This window comes from Astyanax mexicanus, chromosome 18 (assembly GCF_023375975.1).
Source record: "Astyanax mexicanus isolate ESR-SI-001 chromosome 18, AstMex3_surface, whole genome shotgun sequence".
In the NCBI taxonomy this organism is placed as follows: domain Eukaryota; kingdom Metazoa; phylum Chordata; class Actinopteri; order Characiformes; family Acestrorhamphidae; genus Astyanax; species Astyanax mexicanus.
This window is the reverse complement of record NC_064425.1, coordinates 37,653,823-37,672,758: the sequence shown is the minus strand read 5'-3', so window position 1 is coordinate 37,672,758 and position 18,936 is coordinate 37,653,823. Positions and strand designations below refer to the sequence as shown.

The 18,936-nt window shown below is 39.3% G+C and overlaps 1 protein-coding gene and 13 non-coding genes across 16 annotated transcripts in view; all 14 read left to right on the top strand.

Annotated features, from left to right (window-relative positions):
• wdfy1 (WD repeat and FYVE domain containing 1) overlaps nucleotides 1-18,936 on the top strand; it is a 1,176,431-nt gene that overhangs the window by 677,451 nt on the left and 480,044 nt on the right. The window lies entirely within an intron of this gene.
• LOC125783647 (U4 spliceosomal RNA) lies at nucleotides 632-772 on the top strand. The gene has a single exon (XR_007426369.1). It is a non-coding gene; the product is annotated as a U4 spliceosomal RNA (small nuclear RNA).
• LOC125783639 (U4 spliceosomal RNA) lies at nucleotides 2,087-2,227 on the top strand. The gene has a single exon (XR_007426362.1). It is a non-coding gene; the product is annotated as a U4 spliceosomal RNA (small nuclear RNA).
• Nucleotides 3,543-3,683, top strand: LOC125783638 (U4 spliceosomal RNA). Its single transcript, XR_007426361.1, has one exon. It is a non-coding gene; the product is annotated as a U4 spliceosomal RNA (small nuclear RNA).
• On the top strand, nucleotides 4,998-5,138 carry LOC125783637 (U4 spliceosomal RNA). Its single transcript, XR_007426360.1, has one exon. It is a non-coding gene; the product is annotated as a U4 spliceosomal RNA (small nuclear RNA).
• LOC125783636 (U4 spliceosomal RNA) lies at nucleotides 6,455-6,595 on the top strand. Its single transcript, XR_007426359.1, has one exon. It is a non-coding gene; the product is annotated as a U4 spliceosomal RNA (small nuclear RNA).
• On the top strand, nucleotides 7,911-8,051 carry LOC125783635 (U4 spliceosomal RNA). Its single transcript, XR_007426358.1, has one exon. It is a non-coding gene; the product is annotated as a U4 spliceosomal RNA (small nuclear RNA).
• LOC125783634 (U4 spliceosomal RNA) lies at nucleotides 9,368-9,508 on the top strand. The gene has a single exon (XR_007426357.1). It is a non-coding gene; the product is annotated as a U4 spliceosomal RNA (small nuclear RNA).
• Nucleotides 10,821-10,961, top strand: LOC125783632 (U4 spliceosomal RNA). The gene has a single exon (XR_007426355.1). It is a non-coding gene; the product is annotated as a U4 spliceosomal RNA (small nuclear RNA).
• On the top strand, nucleotides 12,278-12,418 carry LOC125783631 (U4 spliceosomal RNA). Its single transcript, XR_007426354.1, has one exon. It is a non-coding gene; the product is annotated as a U4 spliceosomal RNA (small nuclear RNA).
• On the top strand, nucleotides 13,734-13,874 carry LOC125783630 (U4 spliceosomal RNA). The gene has a single exon (XR_007426353.1). It is a non-coding gene; the product is annotated as a U4 spliceosomal RNA (small nuclear RNA).
• LOC125783629 (U4 spliceosomal RNA) lies at nucleotides 15,190-15,330 on the top strand. Its single transcript, XR_007426352.1, has one exon. It is a non-coding gene; the product is annotated as a U4 spliceosomal RNA (small nuclear RNA).
• LOC125783628 (U4 spliceosomal RNA) lies at nucleotides 16,647-16,787 on the top strand. The gene has a single exon (XR_007426351.1). It is a non-coding gene; the product is annotated as a U4 spliceosomal RNA (small nuclear RNA).
• LOC125783627 (U4 spliceosomal RNA) lies at nucleotides 18,101-18,241 on the top strand. Its single transcript, XR_007426350.1, has one exon. It is a non-coding gene; the product is annotated as a U4 spliceosomal RNA (small nuclear RNA).

The following is an 18,936-nucleotide window of genomic DNA, read 5'->3' as shown; positions in this document are numbered from 1 at the left end:
GCGGGCAATTTCGTAGCTTATGAAATCAATCTAAGCTCTTGGCTTGCACGTTTTTCCCAATACTCTGGGAAGACGGCTTGAAATTACTTCACCCATGAAGTTGTCTATACGTAACGACGCTGAGCACAACCTGTCATGAAAGTTCAGTAATCGTATTGGGTTCTTTGTTTCTTTTTATCAAAGTCTGAAAAGTTTTTGTCACTCTGGTTGTGGGCGGAGTAAGCGCGTGCTGTTTTTGTTCAAGGTTTTAATTACAGCCTTATCCAGTTGGTAAGAAAATAGATCCCTGGTTTAAGGTTACTTTATTCATGGCACATTTGCGAGCAGGTCCTTGGTTTGAGTCGTCACGACTGACGCAATGCATCCTGCTCTTATTGTAACCCCGCCCTTTACGATAGTACAATAGTACCCATTACGTTTGTTCTTATGTATTTACGTTAGATAACGGGGTATGTAAAGTGTACAGTGTTTGTTTGATTGTGCTGAGGTGCTGCTATGTTCTTAGAACGTTCGGTGGACTAGTATGTTGGTGTTTTGCCACTCAGAGGGTGTGTAACATTGACGCACTCGCAACCGTGAATGATATTCACAGTTAATCAGAGGCGCATATCTAGCTCTGAGCTACGTGGGCATTCTTTCGCAGAGGCGATATCGTAGCCTATGAGGTTTATCCGAGGCGTGATTATTGTTGGTTGAAAACTTTACCCAATACCCCGCCAGGATGACTTGAAATACAGTCAGCCATGGCAATTTTTGATAGTCTCTATCGAGACTGACTTGATTGTGAATAATATAAGATTCATTGTTTTCTTGGTTTTACTTTATTTGTTCGTTTCGTCTTAGTGTTTGTTGAGTTTGATACGTGTGGACAGGCTTGCGGCATATTGCTTTTCAGTTGTGAGTTTCTGTCAGCAGTTGTTACAGGATGCTCTCGCGCTGGCTAAAGCGCGCAGAAGCTTAATTAAAAAAAAACGAAGTCACAAAACGTTAATATACTTAAAAAAAAATAACAAAGTGACCTGTTAACAAACAAATATAATTTGAGATGGCCGTTGAACACTTTTAGTGGAGTTTTAAGGCAAATTCAGTTAACTTTCGAAAGGTATGGTATTACATTACTATTATTTACAGCTGCTACAAACTTTCATTGTTCACAATTTTTGGTTGTTTTTGGTTATTTTGTGGAGCTGAAAAACGAAGGTCCACAGCCAAAGTAAAAATTAATTTCCAAAAATGATCTAATTTTGCACGGAGCTATTAATTAGTCTACATGCAGGTAGTACTACTACGGCTTGCCAATAAGCAATGGGCTACTACACGTTCTTTTACACTAGTAGGATGTAATCCAGCGTATCAGATTTAACGTTACAGCGATCAAATGGCAACCATGAAGGACATTCTCAGTGAAGTCACTTTTCATATCTATTTTAGAGACGGCTGCTCATATGAATTTGCGGGCAATTTCGTAGCTTATGAAATCAATCTAAGCTCTTGGCTTGCACGTTTTTCCCAATACTCTGGGAAGACGGCTTGAAATTACTTCACCCATGAAGTTGTCTAAAATACGTAACGACGCTGAGCACAACCTGTCATGAAAGTTCAGTAATCGTATTGGGTTCTTTGTTTCTTTTTATCAAAGTCTGAAAAGTTTTGTCACTCTGGTTGTGGGCGGAGTAAGCGCGTGCTGTTTTTGTTCAAGGTTTTAATTACAGCCTTATCCAGTTGGTAAGAAAATAGATCCCTGGTTTAAGGTTACTTTATTCATGGCACATTTGCGAGCAGGTCCTTGGTTTGAGTCGTCACGACTGACGCAATGCATCCTGCTCTTATTGTAACCCCGCCCTTTACGATAGTACAATAGTACCCATTACGTTTGTTCTTATGTATTTACGTTAGATAACGGGGTATGTAAAGTGTACAGTGTTTGTTTGATTGTGCTGAGGTGCTGCTATGTTCTTAGAACGTTCGGTGGACTAGTATGTTGGTGTTTTGCCACTCAGAGGGTGTGTAACATTGACGCACTCGCAACCGTGAATGATATTCACAGTTAATCAGAGGCACATATCTAGCTCTGAGCTACGTGGGCATTCTTTCGCAGAGGCGATATCGTAGCCTATGAGGTTTATCCGAGGCGTGATTATTGCTGGTTGAAAACTTTACCCAATACCCCGCCAGGATGACTTGAAATACAGTCAGCCATGGCAATTTTTGATAGTCTCTATCGAGACTGACTTGATTGTGAATAATATAAGATTCATTGTTTTCTTGGTTTTACTTTATTTGTTCGTTTCGTCTTAGTGTTTGTTGAGTTTGATACGTGTGGACAGGCTTGCGGCATATTGCTTTTCAGTTGTGAGTTTCTGTCAGCAGTTGTTACAGGATGCTCTTGCGCTGGCTAAAGCGCGCAGAAGCTTAATTAAAAAAAAACGAAGTCACAAAACGTTAATATACTTAAAAAAAAATAACAAAGTGACCTGTTAACAAACAAATATAATTTGAGATGGCCGTTGAACACTTTTAGTGGAGTTTTAAGGCGAATTCAGTTAACTTTCGAAAGGTATGGTATTACATTACTATTATTTACAGCTGCTACAAACTTTCATTGTTCACAATTTTTGGTTGTTTTTGTTTATTTTGTGGAGCTGAAAAACGAAGGTCCACAGCCAAAGTAAAAATTAATTTCCAAAAATGATCTAATTTTGCACGGAGCTATTAATTAGTCTACATGCAGGTAGTACTACTACGGCTTGCCAATAAGCAGTGGGCTACTACACGTTCTTTTACACTAGTAGGATGTAATCCAGCGTATCAGATTTAACGTTACCGCGATCAAATGGCAACCATGAAGGACATTCTCAGTGAAGTCACTTTTCATATCTATTTTAGAGACGGCTGCTCATATGAATTTGCGGGCAATTTCGTAGCTTATGAAATCAATCTAAGCTCTTGGCTTGCACGTTTTTCCCAATACTCTGGGAAGACGCCTTGAAATTACTTCACCCATGAAGTTGTCTAAAATACGTAACGACGCTGAGCACAACCTGTCATGAAAGTTCAGTAATCGTATTGGGTTCTTTGTTTCTTTTTATCAAAGTCTGAAAAGTTTTTGTCACTCTGGTTGTGGGCGGAGTAAGCGCGTGCTGTTTTTGTTCAAGGTTTTAATTACAGCCTTATCCATTTGGTAAGAAAATAGATCCCTGGTTTAAGGTTACTTTATTCATGGCACATTTGCGAGCAGGTCCTTGGTTTGAGTCGTCACGACTGACGCAATGCATCCTGCTCTTATTGTAATCCCGCCCTTTACGATAGTACAATAGTACCCATTACGTTTGTTCTTATGTATTTACGTTAGATAACGGGGTATGTAAAGTGTACAGTGTTTGTTTGATTGTGCTGAGGTGCTGCTATGTTCTTAGAACGTTCGGTGGACTAGTATGTTGGTGTTTTGCCACTCAGAGGGTGTGTAACATTGACGCACTCGCAACCGTGAATGATATTCACAGTTAATCAGAGGCACATATCTAGCTCTGAGCTACGTGGGCATTCTTTCGCAGAGGCGATATCGTAGCCTATGAGGTTTATCCGAGGCGTGATTATTGCTGGTTGAAAACTTTACCCAATACCCCGCCAGGATGACTTGAAATACAGTCAGCCATGGCAATTTTTGATAGTCTCTATCGAGACTGACTTGATTGTGAATAATATAAGATTCATTGTTTTCTTGGTTTTACTTTATTTGTTCGTTTCGTCTTAGTGTTTGTTGAGTTTGATACGTGTGGACAGGCTTGCGGCATATTGCTTTTCAGTTGTGAGTTTCTGTCAGCAGTTGTTACAGGATGCTCTCGCGCTGGCTAAAGCGCGCAGAAGCTTAATTAAAAAAAAACGAAGTCACAAAACGTTAATATACTTAAAAAAAATAACAAAGTGACCTGTTAACAAACAAATATAATTTGAGATGGCCGTTGAACACTTTTAGTGGAGTTTTAAGGCAAATTCAGTTAACTTTCGAAAGGTATGGTATTACATTACTATTATTTACAGCTGCTACAAACTTTCATTGTTCACAATTTTTGGTTGTTTTTGGTTATTTTGTGGAGCTGAAAAACGAAGGTCCACAGCCAAAGTAAAAATTAATTTCCAAAAATGATCTAATTTTGCACGGAGCTATTAATTAGTCTACATGCAGGTAGTACTACTACGGCTTGCCAATAAGCAGTGGGCTACTACACGTTCTTTTACACTAGTAGGATGTAATCCAGCGTATCAGATTTAACGTTACAGCGATCAAATGGCAACCATGAAGGACATTCTCAGTGAAGTCACTTTTCATATCTATTTTAGAGACGGCTGCTCATATGAATTTGCGGGCAATTTCGTAGCTTATGAAATCAATCTAAGCTCTTGGCTTGCACGTTTTTCCCAATACTCTGGGAAGACGGCTTGAAATTACTTCACCCATGAAGTTGTCTAAAATACGTAACGACGCTGAGCACAACCTGTCATGAAAGTTCAGTAATCGTATTGGGTTCTTTGTTTCTTTTTATCAAAGTCTGAAAAGTTTTTGTCACTCTGGTTGTGGGCGGAGTAAGCGCGTGCTGTTTTTGTTCAAGGTTTTAATTACAGCCTTATCCAGTTGGTAAGAAAATAGATCCCTGGTTTAAGGTTACTTTATTCATGGCACATTTGCGAGCAGGTCCTTGGTTTGAGTCGTCACGACTGACGCAATGCATCCTGCTCTTATTGTAACCCCGCCCTTTACGATAGTACAATAGTACCCATTACGTTTGTTCTTATGTATTTACGTTAGATAACGGGGTATGTAAAGTGTACAGTGTTTGTTTGATTGTGCTGAGGTGCTGCTATGTTCTTAGAACGTTCGGTGGACTAGTATGTTGGTGTTTTGCCACTCAGAGGGTGTGTAACATTGACGCACTCGCAACCGTGAATGATATTCACAGTTAATCAGAGGCACATATCTAGCTCTGAGCTACGTGGGCATTCTTTCGCAGAGGCGATATCGTAGCCTATGAGGTTTATCCGAGGCGTGATTATTGCTGGTTGAAAACTTTACCCAATACCCCGCCAGGATGACTTGAAATACAGTCAGCCATGGCAATTTTTGATAGTCTCTATCGAGACTGACTTGATTGTGAATAATATAAGATTCATTGTTTTCTTGGTTTTACTTTATTTGTTCGTTTCGTCTTAGTGTTTGTTGAGTTTGATACGTGTGGACAGGCTTGCGGCATATTGCTTTTCAGTTGTGAGTTTCTGTCAGCAGTTGTTACAGGATGCTCTCGCGCTGGCTAAAGCGCGCAGAAGCTTAATTAAACAAAAACGAAGGCACAAAACGTTAATACTACTTAAAAAAAAATAACAAAGTGACCTGTTAACAAACAAATATAATTTGAGATGGCCTTTGAACACTTTTAGTGGAGTTTTAAGGCGAATTCAGTTAACTTTCGAAAGGTATGGTATTACATTACTATTATTTACAGCTGCTACAAACTTTCATTGTTCACATTTTTTGGTTGTTTTTGGTTATTTTGTGTAGCTGAAAAACGAAGGTCCACAGCCTAAGTAAAAATTAATTTCCAAAAATGATCTAATTTTGCACGGAGCTATTAATTAGTCTACATGCAGGTAGTACTACTACGGCATGCCAATAAGCAGTGGGCTACTACACGTTCTTTTACACTAGTAGGATGTAATCCAGCGTATCAGATTTAACGTTACAGCGATCAAATGGCAACCATGAAGGACATTCTCAGTGAAGTCACTTTTCATATCTATTTTAGAGACGGCTGCTCATATGAATTTGCGGGCAATTTCGTAGCTTATGAAATCAATCTAAGCTCTTGGCTTGCACGTTTTTCCCAATACTCTGGGAAGACGGCTTGAAATTACTTCACCCATGAAGTTGTCTAAAATACGTAACGACGCTGAGCACAACCTGTCATGAAAGTTCAGTAATCGTATTGGGTTCTTTGTTTCTTTTTATCAAAGTCTGAAAAGTTTTTGTCACTCTGGTTGTGGGCGGAGTAAGCGCGTGCTGTTTTTGTTCAAGGTTTTAATTACAGCCTTATCCAGTTGGTAAGAAAATAGATCCCTGGTTTAAGGTTACTTTATTCATGGCACATTTGCGAGCAGGTCCTTGGTTTGAGTCGTCACGACTGACGCAATGCATCCTGCTCTTATTGTAACCCCGCCCTTTACGATAGTACAATAGTACCCATTACGTTTGTTCTTATGTATTTACGTTAGATAACGGGGTATGTAAAGTGTACAGTGTTTGTTTGATTGTGCTGAGGTGCTGCTATGTTCTTAGAACGTTCGGTGGACTAGTATGTTGGTGTTTTGCCACTCAGAGGGTGTGTAACATTGACGCACTCGCAACCGTGAATGATATTCACAGTTAATCAGAGGCACATATCTAGCTCTGAGCTACGTGGGCATTCTTTCGCAGAGGCGATATCGTAGCCTATGAGGTTTATCCGAGGCGTGATTATTGCTGGTTGAAAACTTTACCCAATACCCCGCCAGGATGACTTGAAATACAGTCAGCCATGGCAATTTTTGATAGTCTCTATCGAGACTGACTTGATTGTGAATAATATAAGATTCATTGTTTTCTTGGTTTTACTTTATTTGTTCGTTTCGTCTTAGTGTTTGTTGAGTTTGATACGTGTGGACAGGCTTGCGGCATATTGCTTTTCAGTTGTGAGTTTCTGTCAGCAGTTGTTACAGGATGCTCTCGCGCTGGCTAAAGCGCGCAGAAGCTTAATAAAAAAAAAACGAAGTCACAAAACGTTAATATACTTAAAAAAAAATAACAAAGTGACCTGTTAACAAACAAATATAATTTGAGATGGCCGTTGAACACTTTTAGTGGAGTTTTAAGGCAAATTCAGTTAACTTTCGAAAGGTATGGTATTACATTACTATTATTTACAGCTGCTACAAACTTTCATTGTTCACAATTTTTGGTTGTTTTTGGTTATTTTGTGGAGCTGAAAAACGAAGGTCCACAGCCAAAGTAAAAATTAATTTCCAAAAATGATCTAATTTTGCACGGAGCTATTAATTAGTCTACATGCAGGTAGTACTACTACGGCTTGCCAATAAGCAGTGGGCTACTACACGTTCTTTTACACTAGTAGGATGTAATCCAGCGTATCAGATTTAACGTTACAGCGATCAAATGGCAACCATGAAGGACATTCTCAGTGAAGTCACTTTTCATATCTATTTTAGAGACGGCTGCTCATATGAATTTGCGGGCAATTTCGTAGCTTATGAAATCAATCTAAGCTCTTGGCTTGCACGTTTTTCCCAATACTCTGGGAAGACGGCTTGAAATTACTTCACCCATGAAGTTGTCTAAAATACGTAACGACGCTGAGCACAACCTGTCATGAAAGTTCAGTAATCGTATTGGGTTCTTTGTTTCTTTTTATCAAAGTCTGAAAAGTTTTTGTCACTCTGGTTGTGGGCGGAGTAAGCGCGTGCTGTTTTTGTTCAAGGTTTTAATTACAGCCTTATCCAGTTGGTAAGAAAATAGATCCCTGGTTTAAGGTTACTTTATTCATGGCACATTTGCGAGCAGGTCCTTGGTTTGAGTCGTCACGACTGACGCAATGCATCCTGCTCTTATTGTAACCCCGCCCTTTACGATAGTACAATAGTACCCATTACGTTTGTTCTTATGTATTTACGTTAGATAACGGGGTATGTAAAGTGTACAGTGTTTGTTTGATTGTGCTGAGGTGCTGCTATGTTCTTAGAACGTTCGGTGGACTAGTATGTTGGTGTTTTGCCACTCAGAGGGTGTGTAACATTGACGCACTCGCAACCGTGAATGATATTCACAGTTAATCAGAGGCACATATCTAGCTCTGAGCTACGTGAGCATTCTTTCGCAGAGGCGATATCGTAGCCTATGAGGTTTATCCGAGGCGTGATTATTGCTGGTTGAAAACTTTACCCAATACCCCGCCAGGATGACTTGAAATACAGTCAGCCATGGCAATTTTTGATAGTCTCTATCGAGACTGACTTGATTGTGAATAATATAAGATTCATTGTTTTCTTGGTTTTACTTTATTTGTTCGTTTCGTCTTAGTGTTTGTTGAGTTTGATACGTGTGGACAGGCTTGCGGCATATTGCTTTTCAGTTGTGAGTTTCTGTCAGCAGTTGTTACAGGATGCTCTCGCGCTGGCTAAAGCGCGCAGAAGCTTAATTAAAAAAAAACGAAGTCACAAAACGTTAATATACTTAAAAAAAAAATAACAAAGTGACCTGTTAACAAACAAATATAATTTGAGATTGCCGTTGAACACTTTTAGTGGAGTTTTAAGGCAAATTCAGTTAACTTTCGAAAGGTATGGTATTACATTACTATTATTTACAGCTGCTACAAACTTTCATTGTTCACAATTTTTGGATGTTTTTGTTTATTTTGTGGAGCTGAAAAACGAAGGTCCACAGCCAAAGTAAAAATTAATTTCCAAAAATGATCTAATTTTGCACGGAGCTATTAATTAGTCTACATGCAGGTAGTACTACTACGGCTTGCCAATAAGCAGTGGGCTACTACACGTTCTTTTACACTAGTAGGATGTAATCCAGCGTATCAGATTTAACGTTACAGCGATCAAATGGCAACCATGAAGGACATTCTCAGTGAAGTCACTTTTCATATCTATTTTAGAGACGGCTGCTCATATGAATTTGCGGGCAATTTCGTAGCTTATGAAATCAATCTAAGCTCTTGGCTTGCACGTTTTTCCCAATACTCTGGGAAGACGGCTTGAAATTACTTCACCCATGAAGTTGTCTAAAATACGTAACGACGCTGAGCACAACCTGTCATGAAAGTTCAGTAATCGTATTGGGTTCTTTGTTTCTTTTTATCAAAGTCTGAAAAGTTTTTGTCACTCTGGTTGTGGGCGGAGTAAGCGCGTGCTGTTTTTGTTCAAGGTTTTAATTACAGCCTTATCCAGTTGGTAAGAAAATAGATCCCTGGTTTAAGGTTACTTTATTCATGGCACATTTGCGAGCAGGTCCTTGGTTTGAGTCGTCACGACTGACGCAATGCATCCTGCTCTTATTGTAACCCCGCCCTTTACGATAGTAAAATAGTACCCATTACGTTTGTTCTTATGTATTTACGTTAGATAACGGGGTATGTAAAGTGTACAGTGTTTGTTTGATTGTGCTGAGGTGCTGCTATGTTCTTAGAACGTTCGGTGGACTAGTATGTTGGTGTTTTGCCACTCAGAGGGTGTGTAACATTGACGCACTCGCAACCGTGAATGATATTCACAGTTAATCAGAGGCACATATCTAGCTCTGAGCTACGTGGGCATTCTTTCGCAGAGGCGATATCGTAGCCTATGAGGTTTATCCGAGGCGTGATTATTGCTGGTTGAAAACTTTACCCAATACCCCGCCAGGATGACTTGAAATACAGTCAGCCATGGCAATTTTTGATAGTCTCTATCGAGACTGACTTGATTGTGAATAATATAAGATTCATTGTTTTCTTGGTTTTACTTTATTTGTTCGTTTCGTCTTAGTGTTTGTTGAGTTTGATACGTGTGGACAGGCTTGCGGCATATTGCTTTTCAGTTGTGAGTTTCTGTCAGCAGTTGTTACAGGATGCTCTTGCGCTGGCTAAAGCGCGCAGAAGCTTAATTAAAAAAAAACGAAGTCACAAAACGTTAATATACTTAAAAAAAAAATAACAAAGTGACCTGTTAACAAACAAATATAATTTGAGATGGCCGTTGAACACTTTTAGTGGAGTTTTAAGGCGAATTCAGTTAACTTTCGAAAGGTATGGTATTACATTACTATTATTTACAGCTGCTACAAACTTTCATTGTTCACAATTTTTGGTTGTTTTTGTTTATTTTGTGGAGCTGAAAAACGAAGGTCCACAGCCAAAGTAAAAATTAATTTCCAAAAATGATCTAATTTTGCACGGAGCTATTAATTAGTCTACATGCAGGTAGTACTACTACGGCTTGCCAATAAGCAGTGGGCTACTACACGTTCTTTTACACTAGTAGGATGTAATCCAGCGTATCAGATTTAACGTTACAGCGATCAAATGGCAACCATGAAGGACATTCTCAGTGAAGTCACTTTTCATATCTATTTTAGAGACGGCTGCTCATATGAATTTGCGGGCAATTTCGTAGCTTATGAAATCAATCTAAGCTCTTGGCTTGCACGTTTTTCCCAATACTCTGGGAAGACGGCTTGAAATTACTTCACCCATGAAGTTGTCTAAAATACGTAACGACGCTGAGCACAACCTGTCATGAAAGTTCAGTAATCGTATTGGGTTCTTTGTTTCTTTTTATCAAAGTCTGAAAAGTTTTTGTCACTCTGGTTGTGGGCGGAGTAAGCGCGTGCTGTTTTTGTTCAAGGTTTTAATTACAGCCTTATCCAGTTGGTAAGAAAATAGATCCCTGGTTTAAGGTTACTTTATTCATGGCACATTTGCGAGCAGGTCCTTGGTTTGAGTCGTCACGACTGACGCAATGCATCCTGCTCTTATTGTAACCCCGCCCTTTACGATAGTACAATAGTACCCATTACGTTTGTTCTTATGTATTTACGTTAGATAACGGGGTATGTAAAGTGTACAGTGTTTGTTTGATTGTGCTGAGGTGCTGCTATGTTCTTAGAACGTTCGGTGGACTAGTATGTTGGTGTTTTGCCACTCAGAGGGTGTGTAACATTGACGCACTCGCAACCGTGAATGATATTCACAGTTAATCAGAGGCACATAGCTCTGAGCTACGTGGGCATTCTTTCGCAGAGGCGATATCGTAGCCTATGAGGTTTATCCGAGGCGTGATTATTGCTGGTTGAAAACTTTACCCAATACCCCGCCAGGATGACTTGAAATACAGTCAGCCATGGCAATTTTTGATAGTCTCTATCGAGACTGACTTGATTGTGAATAATATAAGATTCATTGTTTTCTTGGTTTTACTTTATTTGTTCGTTTCGTCTTAGTGTTTGTTGAGTTTGATACGTGTGGACAGGCTTGCGGCATATTGCTTTTCAGTTGTGAGTTTCTGTCAGCAGTTGTTACAGGATGCTCTTGCGCTGGCTAAAGCGCGCAGAAGCTTAATTAAAAAAAAACGAAGTCACAAAACGTTAATATACTTAAAAAAAAAATAACAAAGTGACCTGTTAACAAACAAATATAATTTGAGATGGCCGTTGAACACTTTTAGTGGAGTTTTAAGGCGAATTCAGTTAACTTTCGAAAGGTATGGTATTACATTACTATTATTTACAGCTGCTACAAACTTTCATTGTTCACAATTTTTGGTTGTTTTTGTTTATTTTGTGGAGCTGAAAAACGAAGGTCCACAGCCAAAGTAAAAATTAATTTCCAAAAATGATCTAATTTTGCACGGAGCTATTAATTAGTCTACATGCAGGTAGTACTACTACGGCTTGCCAATAAGCAGTGGGCTACTACACGTTCTTTTACACTAGTAGGATGTAATCCAGCGTATCAGATTTAACGTTACCGCGATCAAATGGCAACCATGAAGGACATTCTCAGTGAAGTCACTTTTCATATCTATTTTAGAGACGGCTGCTCATATGAATTTGCGGGCAATTTCGTAGCTTATGAAATCAATCTAAGCTCTTGGCTTGCACGTTTTTCCCAATACTCTGGGAAGACGGCTTGAAATTACTTCACCCATGAAGTTGTCTAAAATACGTAACGACGCTGAGCACAACCTGTCATGAAAGTTCAGTAATCGTATTGGGTTCTTTGTTTCTTTTTATCAAAGTCTGAAAAGTTTTTGTCACTCTGGTTGTGGGCGGAGTAAGCGCGTGCTGTTTTTGTTCAAGGTTTTAATTACAGCCTTATCCAGTTGGTAAGAAAATAGATCCCTGGTTTAAGGTTACTTTATTCATGGCACATTTGCGAGCAGGTCCTTGGTTTGAGTCGTCACGACTGACGCAATGCATCCTGCTCTTATTGTAATCCCGCCCTTTACGATAGTACAATAGTACCCATTACGTTTGTTCTTATGTATTTACGTTAGATAACGGGGTATGTAAAGTGTACAGTGTTTGTTTGATTGTGCTGAGGTGCTGCTATGTTCTTAGAACGTTCGGTGGACTAGTATGTTGGTGTTTTGCCACTCAGAGGGTGTGTAACATTGACGCACTCGCAACCGTGAATGATATTCACAGTTAATCAGAGGCACATATCTAGCTCTGAGCTACGTGGGCATTCTTTCGCAGAGGCGATATCGTAGCCTATGAGGTTTATCCGAGGCGTGATTATTGCTGGTTGAAAACTTTACCCAATACCCCGCCAGGATGACTTGAAATACAGTCAGCCATGGCAATTTTTGATAGTCTCTATCGAGACTGACTTGGTTGTGAATAATATAAGATTCATTGTTTTCTTGGTTTTACTTTATTTGTTCGTTTCGTCTTAGTGTTTGTTGAGTTTGATACGTGTGGACAGGCTTGCGGCATATTGCTTTTCAGTTGTGAGTTTCTGTCAGCAGTTGTTACAGGATGCTCTCGCGCTGGCTAAAGCGCGCAGAAGCTTAATAAAAAAAAAACGAAGTCACAAAACGTTAATATACTTAAAAAAAAAATAACAAAGTGACCTGTTAACAAACAAATATAATTTGAGATGGCCGTTGAACACTTTTAGTGGAGTTTTAAGGCAAATTCAGTTAACTTTCGAAAGGTATGGTATTACATTACTATTATTTACAGCTGCTACAAACTTTCATTGTTCACAATTTTTGGTTGTTTTTGGTTATTTTGTGGAGCTGAAAAACGAAGGTCCACAGCCAAAGTAAAAATTAATTTCCAAAAATGATCTAATTTTGCACGGAGCTATTAATTAGTCTACATGCAGGTAGTACTACTACGGCTTGCCAATAAGCAGTGGGCTACTACACGTTCTTTTACACTAGTAGGATGTAATCCAGCGTATCAGATTTAACGTTACAGCGATCAAATGGCAACCATGAAGGACATTCTCAGTGAAGTCACTTTTCATATCTATTTTAGAGACGGCTGCTCATATGAATTTGCGGGCAATTTCGTAGCTTATGAAATCAATCTAAGCTCTTGGCTTGCACGTTTTTTCAATACTCTGGGAAGACGGCTTGAAATTACTTCACCCATGAAGTTGTCTAAAATACGTAACGACGCTGAGCACAACCTGTCATGAAAGTTCAGTAATCGTATTGGGTTCTTTGTTTCTTTTTATCAAAGTCTGAAAAGTTTTTGTCACTCTGGTTGTGGGCGGAGTAAGCGCGTGCTGTTTTTGTTCAAGGTTTTAATTACAGCCTTATCCAGTTGGTAAGAAAATAGATCCCTGGTTTAAGGTTACTTTATTCATGGCACATTTGCGAGCAGGTCCTTGGTTTGAGTCGTCACGACTGACGCAATGCATCCTGCTCTTATTGTAACCCCGCCCTTTACGATAGTACAATAGTACCCATTACGTTTGTTCTTATGTATTTACGTTAGATAACGGGGTATGTAAAGTGTACAGTGTTTGTTTGATTGTGCTGAGGTGCTGCTATGTTCTTAGAACGTTCGGTGGACTAGTATGTTGGTGTTTTGCCACTCAGAGGGTGTGTAACATTGACGCACTCGCAACCGTGAATGATATTCACAGTTAATCAGAGGCACATATCTAGCTCTGAGCTACGTGGGCATTCTTTCGCAGAGGCGATATCGTAGCCTATGAGGTTTATCCGAGGCGTGATTATTGCTGGTTGAAAACTTTACCCAATACCCCGCCAGGATGACTTGAAATACAGTCAGCCATGGCAATTTTTGATAGTCTCTATCGAGACTGACTTGATTGTGAATAATATAAGATTCATTGTTTTCTTGGTTTTACTTTATTTGTTCGTTTCGTCTTAGTGTTTGTTGAGTTTGATACGTGTGGACAGGCTTGCGGCATATTGCTTTTCAGTTGTGAGTTTCTGTCAGCAGTTGTTACAGGATGCTCTCGCGCTGGCTAAAGCGCGCAGAAGCTTAATAAAAAAAAAACGAAGTCACAAAACGTTAATATACTTAAAAAAAAATAACAAAGTGACCTGTTAACAAACAAATATAATTTGAGATGGCCGTTGAACACTTTTAGTGGAGTTTTAAGGCAAATTCAGTTAACTTTCGAAAGGTATGGTATTACATTACTATTATTTACAGCTGCTACAAACTTTCATTGTTCACAATTTTTGGTTGTTTTTGGTTATTTTGTGGAGCTGAAAAACGAAGGTCCACAGCCAAAGTAAAAATTAATTTCCAAAAATGATCTAATTTTGCACGGAGCTATTAATTAGTCTACATGCAGGTAGTACTACTACGGCTTGCCAATAAGCAGTGGGCTACTACACGTTCTTTTACACTAGTAGGATGTAATCCAGCGTATCAGATTTAACGTTACAGCGATCAAATGGCAACCATGAAGGACATTATCAGTGAAGTCACTTTTCATATCTATTTTAGAGACGGCTGCTCATATGAATTTGCGGGCAATTTCGTAGCTTATGAAATCAATCTAAGCTCTTGGCTTGCACGTTTTTCCCAATACTCTGGGAAGACGGCTTGAAATTACTTCACCCATGAAGTTGTCTAAAATACGTAACGACGCTGAGCACAACCTGTCATGAAAGTTCAGTAATCGTATTGGGTTCTTTGTTTCTTTTTATCAAAGTCTGAAAAGTTTTTGTCACTCTGGTTGTGGGCGGAGTAAGCGCGTGCTGTTTTTGTTCAAGGTTTTAATTACAGCCTTATCCAGTTGGTAAGAAAATAGATCCCTGGTTTAAGGTTACTTTATTCATGGCACATTTGCGAGCAGGTCCTTGGTTTGAGTCGTCACGACTGACGCAATGCATCCTGCTCTTATTGTAACCCCGCCCTTTACGATAGTACAATAGTACCCATTACGTTTGTTCTTATGTATTTACGTTAGATAACGGGGTATGTAAAGTGTACAGTGTTTGTTTGATTGTGCTGAGGTGCTGCTATGTTCTTAGAACGTTCGGTGGACTAGTATGTTGGTGTTTTGCCACTCAGAGGGTGTGTAACATTGACGCACTCGCAACCGTGAATGATATTCACAGTTAATCAGAGGCACATATCTAGCTCTGAGCTACGTGGGCATTCTTTCGCAGAGGCGATATCGTAGCCTATGAGGTTTATCCGAGGCGTGATTATTGCTGGTTGAAAACTTTACCCAATACCCCGCCAGGATGACTTGAAATACAGTCAGCCATGGCAATTTTTGATAGTCTCTATCGAGACTGACTTGATTGTGAATAATATAAGATTCATTGTTTTCTTGGTTTTACTTTATTTGTTCGTTTCGTCTTAGTGTTTGTTGAGTTTGATACGTGTGGACAGGCTTGCGGCATATTGCTTTTCAGTTGTGAGTTTCTGTCAGCAGTTGTTACAGGATGCTCTTGCGCTGGCCAAAGCGCTCAGAAGCTTAATTAAAAAAAAACGAAGTCACAAAACGTTAATATACTTAAAAAAAAAATAACAAAGTGACCTGTTAACAAACAAATATAATTTGAGATGGCCGTTGAACACTTTTAGTGGAGTTTTAAGGCGAATTCAGTTAACTTTCGAAAGGTATGGTATTACATTACTATTATTTACAGCTGCTACAAACTTTCATTGTTCACAATTTTTGGTTGTTTTTGTTTATTTTGTGGAGCTGAAAAACGAAGGTCCACAGCCAAAGTAAAAATTAATTTCCAAAAATGATCTAATTTTGCACGGAGCTATTAATTAGTCTACATGCAGGTAGTACTACTACGGCTTGCCAATAAGCAGTGGGCTACTACACGTTCTTTTACACTAGTAGGATGTAATCCAGCGTATCAGATTTAACGTTACCGCGATCAAATGGCAACCATGAAGGACATTCTCAGTGAAGTCACTTTTCATATCTATTTTAGAGACGGCTGCTCATATGAATTTGCGGGCAATTTCGTAGCTTATGAAATCAATCTAAGCTCTTGGCTTGCACGTTTTTCCCAATACTCTGGGAAGACGGCTTGAAATTACTTCACCCATGAAGTTGTCTAAAATACGTAACGACGCTGAGCACAACCTGTCATGAAAGTTCAGTAATCGTATTGGGTTCTTTGTTTCTTTTTATCAAAGTCTGAAAAGTTTTTGTCACTCTGGTTGTGGGCGGAGTAAGCGCGTGCTGTTTTTGTTCAAGGTTTTAATTACAGCCTTATCCAGTTGGTAAGAAAATAGATCCCTGGTTTAAGGTTACTTTATTCATGGCACATTTGCGAGCAGGTCCTTGGTTTGAGTCGTCACGACTGACGCAATGCATCCTGCTCTTATTGTAATCCCGCCCTTTACGATAGTACAATAGTACCCATTACGTTTGTTCTTATGTATTTACGTTAGATAACGGGGTATGTAAAGTGTACAGTGTTTGTTTGATTGTGCTGAGGTGCTGCTATGTTCTTAGAACGTTCGGTGGACTAGTATGTTGGTGTTTTGCCACTCAGAGGGTGTGTAACATTGACGCACTCGCAACCGTGAATGATATTCACAGTTAATCAGAGGCACATATCTAGCTCTGAGCTACGTGGGCATTCTTTCGCAGAGGCGATATCGTAGCCTATGAGGTTTATCCGAGGCGTGATTATTGCTGGTTGAAAACTTTACCCAATACCCCGCCAGGATGACTTGAAATACAGTCAGCCATGGCAATTTTTGATAGTCTCTATCGAGACTGACTTGATTGTGAATAATGTAAGATTCATTGTTTTCTTGGTTTTACTTTATTTGTTCGTTTCGTCTTAGTGTTTGTTGAGTTTGATACGTGTGGACAGGCTTGCGGCATATTGCTTTTCAGTTGTGAGTTTCTGTCAGCAGTTGTTACAGGATGCTCTCGCGCTGGCTAAAGCGCGCAGAAGCTTAATTAAAAAAAAACGAAGTCACAAAACGTTAATATACTTAAAAAAAAAATAACAAAGTGACCTGTTAACAAACAAATATAATTTGAGATGGCCGTTGAACACTTTTAGTGGAGTTTTAAGGCAAATTCAGTTAACTTTCGAGAGGTATGGTATTACATTACTATTATTTACAGCTGCTACAAACTTTCATTGTTCACAATTTTTCGTTGTTTTTGGTTATTTTGTGGAGCTGAAAAACGAAGGTCCACAGCCAAAGTAAAAATTAATTTCCAAAAATGATCTAATTTTGCACGGAGCTATTAATTAGTCTACATGCAGGTAGTACTACGGCTTGCCAATAAGCAGTGGGCTACTACACGTTCTTTTACACTAGTAGGATGTAATCCAGCGTATCAGATTTAACGTTACAGCGATCAAATGGCAACCATGAAGGACATTCTCAGTGAAGTCACTTTTCATATCTATTTTAGAGACGGCTGCTCATATGAATTTGCGGGCAATTTCGTAGCTTATGAAATCAATCTAAGCTCTTGGCTTGCACGTTTTTCCCAATACTCTGGGAAGACGGCTTGAAATTACTTCACCCATGAAGTTGTCTAAAATACATAACGACGCTGAGCACAACCTGTCATGAAAGTTCAGTAATCGTATTGGGTTCTTTGTTTCTTTTTATCAAAGTCTGAAAAGTTTTTGTCACTCTGGTTGTGGGCGGAGTAAGCGCGTGCTGTTTTTGTTCAAGGTTTTAATTACAGCCTTATCCAGTTGGTAAGAAAATAGATCCCTGGTTTAAGGTTACTTTATTCATGGCACATTTGCGAGCAGGTCCTTGGTTTGAGTCGTCACGACTGACGCAATGCATCCTGCTCTTATTGTAACCCCGCCCTTTACGATAGTACAATAGTACCCATTACGTTTGTTCTTATGTATTTACGTTAGATAACGGGGTATGTAAAGTGTACAGTGTTTGTTTGATTGTGCTGAGGTGCTGCTATGTTCTTAGAACGTTCGGTGGACTAGTATGTTGGTGTTTTGCCACTCAGAGGGTGTGTAACATTGACGCACTCGCAACCGTGAATGATATTCACAGTTAATCAGAGGCACATATCTAGCTCTGAGCTACGTGGGCATTCTTTCGCAGAGGCGATATCGTAGCCTATGAGGTTTATCCGAGGCGTGATTATTGCTGGTTGAAAACTTTACCCAATACCCCGCCAGGATGACTTGAAATACAGTCAGCCATGGCAATTTTTGATAGTCTCTATCGAGACTGACTTGATTGTGAATAATATAAGATTCATTGTTTTCTTGGTTTTACTTTATTTGTTCGTTTCGTCTTAGTGTTTGTTGAGTTTGATACGTGTGGACAGGCTTGCGGCATATTGCTTTTCAGTTGTGAGTTTCTGTCAGCAGTTGTTACAGGATGCTCTCGCGCTGGCTAAAGCGCGCAGAAGCTTAATTAAACAAAAACGAAGGCACAAAACGTTAATACTACTTAAAAAAAAATAACAAAGTGACCTGTTAACAAACAAATATAATTTGAGATGGCCTTTGAACACTTTTAGTGGAGTTTTAAGGCGAATTCAGTTAACTTTCGAAAGGTATGGTATTACATTACTATTATTTACAGCTGCTACAAACTTTCATTGTTCACATTTTTTGGTTGTTTTTGGTTATTTTGTGTAGCTGAAAAACGAAGGTCCACAGCCTAAGTAAAAATTAATTTCCAAAAATGATCTAATTTTGCACGGAGCTATTAATTAGTCTACATGCAGGTAGTACTACTACGGCATGCCAATAAGCAGTGGGCTACTACACGTTCTTTTACACTAGTAGGATGTAATCCAGCGTATCAGATTTAATGTTACCGCGATCAAATGGCAACCATGAAGGACATTCTCAGTGAAGTCACTTTTCATATCTATTTTAGAGACGGCTGCTCATATGAATTTGCGGGCAATTTCG